This window comes from Hibiscus syriacus, unplaced genomic scaffold (genome assembly GCF_006381635.1).
Source record: "Hibiscus syriacus cultivar Baekdansim isolate YM2019G1 unplaced genomic scaffold, ASM638163v2 tig00110422_pilon, whole genome shotgun sequence".
In the NCBI taxonomy this organism is placed as follows: Eukaryota; Viridiplantae; Streptophyta; class Magnoliopsida; order Malvales; family Malvaceae; genus Hibiscus; species Hibiscus syriacus.
In genome coordinates, this window is record NW_024062732.1 from 554,258 (window position 1) to 559,228 (window position 4,971).

At 35.7% G+C, this 4,971-nt stretch overlaps 2 pseudogenes; one reads left to right on the plus strand and one right to left on the minus strand.

The window, feature by feature from the left end:
* The first annotated feature begins 2,103 nt into the window (after positions 1 to 2,103).
* LOC120124641 lies at positions 2,104 to 3,521 on the plus strand (annotated as a pseudogene).
* Positions 3,462 to 4,326, minus strand: LOC120124694 (annotated as a pseudogene).
* Between the last annotated feature and the right edge of the window lie 645 nt (positions 4,327 to 4,971).

Genomic DNA, 4,971 nt, shown 5'->3' on the forward strand with positions numbered 1-4,971 from the left:
TCCAGTGCAGTAATCATGTTCTCCTGAGTCTCCCACCATTTAGGTGGATTAGTCTCATTCTGACCTTGTTTCACCAAAGCAGCAAGGTCTTCAATCTGTTTCTGAATCCCAGCTAACTCCATTTCTGCCATGGATTGGTTCTTCTTTGTCATACCCTAAAAAATCTTTTGCCAGAATCGTAGCTCTGATTACCAATTGTTATGGATTGAGAGAAAAGAAAGAGATTCGAGAGAAGAAAGTTGAGAGAAGATTTAGAAAAGAATACTTCATTCATTGCATAAGGAAAATATGTGATTACACAGCAGGTATTATTTAGTTACAAGCTGGAATTGAGACTAAAAATGGACAGCTGTCATAACAGAATAATAACAAACTGATTCCTATCCTTCTATATCATCTGCAGGTATTGGGCCGTCCAGATTGGGCCTCTCACTCTTCTCTACTGCTCCCTTGGTCTTCTCCAACACATCAGCTAAGTCCAAGGTATTACTCCCTCGTGCTTCAATTCCTTCCCTACTTTTAATCCCCAAATTATTTTCCTCAATCCCTAACCCTCATTCTTCTAATCCCAAATCTTCTTCATTCCTCCGTTCTTCCTCTTCACCTTCGATTCTAACATCACGTTCTTCCTCCTCTTCTCCTGCTATAACACACGTCTAAATCTCCAGGTCGTGTTTCTTGTTTGTGTCAGAAACCCATCACTATTTTACAAAAAATCGTATATAAATACTATAGACACGCCATAGGGGTGTACTCAACGACAATTGCAGGTTTTCAGCTTCAGGTAATGGAGGACAATAAAACTCCTCATACACCGTTATATATGGATGTTTTGATTGGTCATCAATTTTTTATTTTAACGGAACTAACTGTTTGGAATAAACAAAATATATATATTTAAATTTCAGGAGATAAAACGTCCCACAAAATATTGTAGGGGACAACTCGGTATAAATGGTATACTTTAAGGGATAGTGATGTATTTAAGATTTTTTTTATATAAATAATGTATTTCAAAATGTCAAAATATTTCTTCGTATTATCCGCCTGAAATAAGAGTTTATTAATATTTAATCATTCTCAGAATCGATATCATATGTGATTAAATTAATAAATCAGAACAATTACAGAAAAAAGTATCCACAATTTGCAAACATGTTTATAAAAAACCAAAAATTTATGTATAATTAATGTAATTAATTTCAACTCTTAGCTTAAAATTTTCCGGTTCTATGGTAATACACTTTTCAACCTAAAGTGAAATATTGTCAACATTTAAATAAATAGCACAAGTGAGTGCAGTGGATACTGGATAGGCGTTGTAAGGATTATCAATTTGACAACAATATATCGAGTTATGACACTAATTAAATTTACCATGAGAAACCAAAGTGAAAACAGAATATAATTTTAGTGGTCATTTTGCAAGTTTTTCAATTTGAGTGACCAAAATGAAGAATTTTTATAATTAGGTGACCAACTATATATCCAAACTAAAACTAAAGTACGAAACTTCAGAATTTAGTTTTTCTTTATTTTCCTCAACTTGATATAATAACTTAAATTCTTCTATATCTATTTTCCAATACAGGAATTTCCTCCAACAAGCAAGCTAGATTCCAAAATATATGGTAATCAAAACAGTACCATAACCAAAGAACACATAAGAGTCCAACTTAGAGGGACTCACCATTGAGAAGGTAACACTTTGTATATAATGTTTCTTAATCTATATTACAGGGGATTGGATGTGTCAGATATTAAAACGTGTCTTAACACATTTAAGCTCAACTTTTAAATCTTGTTCATGTATTTTAAAGGCCCTTGAATGCTAGTGTATTTGTACCCTTGTTCAATTTGGAGTTAAGCATCTGAAATGCTACGGTTGAACAGGCACTAAAGGCCAACAGGTTGTTCATATTGGATCATCATGATTCACTAATGCCGTATTTCAGAAAGATAAACTCTACTTCCACCAAGATTTATGCATCGAGGACGGTGTTGCTCGTGAGAGATGACGGGACTTTGAAGCCATTGGAGATTGAATTGAGTTTACTAGATCTTAAGGGAGATCGATATAGTGCCGTGTGCGAGGTTTACACACCTGCACATAATGGGGCTGAAGGTTCGATATAGTGCCGTCTGCGAGGTTTACACACCTGCACATAACGGGGTTGAAGGTTCGATATGGATGCTGGCTAAAAATTACGTTGCTGTAAATGATTCTGGTTTTCATGAACTCATAACCCATTGGTAAATCATATCTAGCAAATAATATACGTTGGTTAGCTTAGCTTCAAATTTGATAAGAGGAGGGGGGGGGGGGTTATGAACATGGTTATAATAATTTGATTACAGGTTTAAAACTCATGCAACAATAGAGCCATTTGTGATTGCGACGAATCGGCAGCTTAGTGTGGTTCATCCAATTCATATGCTTCTCCACCCTCACTTGCGTGACACAATGTATATAAACGCACTGGCCCGGGAGATTCTTATCAATGGAGGTGGATTACTAGAGTTCACTGTTTTCCCTGCAAAGTATTCCAATGGAATGGTCGTCTGCAGTATACAAGGATTGGAATTTACTTGACCAGGCTCTTCCTTCATATCTCAAGAAAAGGTAAATCAAACCAATCCAGAAAAATTGACGAAGTTAGTCTGATAAATCTACAGCATATTGATTCCATTTTGCTTTATTCAGAGGACTTGCATTCAATGATAAGGATTCACCAAATGGTCTTCGATTACTGATAAAAGATTACCGTTGATGGATTAGAGATTTGGTTTGCAATTGAACAATGGGTTCAAGACTATTGTTCGCTTTACTACAGGAACGATGAAATGGTTCAAGATTCAGAGCTTCAAGCCTGGTGGAAGGAAGATCGAGAGGAGGGTCACGGTGACAAGAAAGAAGAGCCATGGTGGCCCAAAATGCAAACACGGGAAGACCTCATACAGTCATGGACCATTATCATATGGCTTTCTTCTGCTGTCCATTCAGCCACTAACTTCAGCCAATATCCTTATGCAGGCTACGCTCCCAATCGTCCCACCATAACCCGCAGGTTCATTCCTGAGAAAGACACTCCTGAATACGCTGAACTCGAGTCGAATCCTGACAAGGTCTTATTTAAAACAATCACGGCATGGCTACAGGCAGTAATCGGAATTGCATTGATTGAAGTATGATCTAGGCATCCGATGAAACAGTGCTAACAGCTTTTAAGGAATTTGGGAACAGACTTTCGGGAATTGAGGAAAGAATTGTGCAGAGAAACAATGACAAGAGATTGAAGAATCGTATAGGTCCTGTTAATGTGCCCTACACTTTGTTCTATCCTACCAGTGATGCTGGAATCACGGGCAGGGGAATTCCAAACAGTTTGCGATCAATAATTGTGACAACTATCGTAATGAATAAAATATTATTCGTAAAACACTGTAGACATTATATCCGGAAACCATTCAAAATGCAACTCAGACCATTACTTGATCAAACCATAGAGTTACAAGCTTAGAATCAAATCCTTAAACTTACTACAATAAGCTAACTTATCTTGAAGCAAAAAAACAAGATGAACCACGTTCAGACCAATTCGTGCAGCAAATCAGTCTCCCTTCTTCCTGAAAGAGCATCCCTCGGTGAGTCTAGCTCGACCTCCGGTCGGCTGGCAAAGAACAGTCTGACAGTTACCACACAACCACAGTTTGAGAGTGGCTAAATACAGTTGTTCTGTCCAAAACAAAAACAAAAAATGAACATGTATCCGATACATATTTAGACACGAGTAAGCGAATATGATCCACCAAATATATGAAAATTTAAGACAGATTACCAATATCGACCTTCAAACATATTGTTACGTTATTTTTTAAAGATTAAAAGACAATTCAAACAATATAACAACTTACATGTTGAAGCAGCCTTGACATTTGACATCCTTTACAAAGAAAAAAAAAGAACAAAGTTAACCTCCCAACATATTTACACGCGCAAATACGAGATTTAGATAAAAGGAACAGAGTTTTAATGAATCACCATGAAGAAAGAGTTGGGGGACTGAACGAGACGCTTGAGCTTGTGTTTCTTCTTCTCAAGCTCAGCCGGAGGATTCAACAAATCGATATCGTTTTGGAGAACCTAAATAAAAATCCCAAACATCCACAAATCAGATTCAATTATATACATAAAAAGAAAAAGAAAAACAAGAAGAAACTAAGCAAGAGACTGAACACACCATTTTGGCTAAGCAGGTAGATGTTTCAAGAGCAACCGCAAAAACCCTCGAATGCTTAGTAGGCGGCAGAGGTGGAGGAAGATGCAAATGGTGCGGCTGAGCTGGCGAAAGGCACGTCCTCGGGGACGTGTTTTACCCGTGTTTTCGCTGAGTTTGATGCCACGTGTGGAAAGTGCATCCCCGGGGACGCGCCTTCCATTAAATGCCATAAATGCCCCCATCCGTTTTCCCTAACTACCCCTCCTCCCCTATATAAACCCCCTCAACCCTCCCTCATTCTTCACACCAAAATCATATTCTCCTCTTTTATATAACTCAAATTCTCCAACTATTTGAGTTTTAAATTTGTTATTAGTGGTAAGAAATTTATTTTTTATGTTAGTATTTTTTTAAATAGTTATTATATTTTATATTAATATATTTATGTAAATATTATTTTTTTATTAAAATAATATTTATATATATTTATTATTTATTTAGAATTATTAATTTTTTTTTGCTAATTATATTATTTTGTCTACAGTTATAATGGAAAACGAAATGCTGTTGCGATTGGATATTGATCATATCTCCAGACATTTTAGCGATATGGTAATATTTTTTATAATTAATGTTAATATTTAAATTTATTTTTATTTTAAAGTTATTATGAATTTATATTAATTTTTATTTTTTATAATGTATATTATTTAGGATACTGATCGTATTTTAGAGACTTTTATTAAAAATC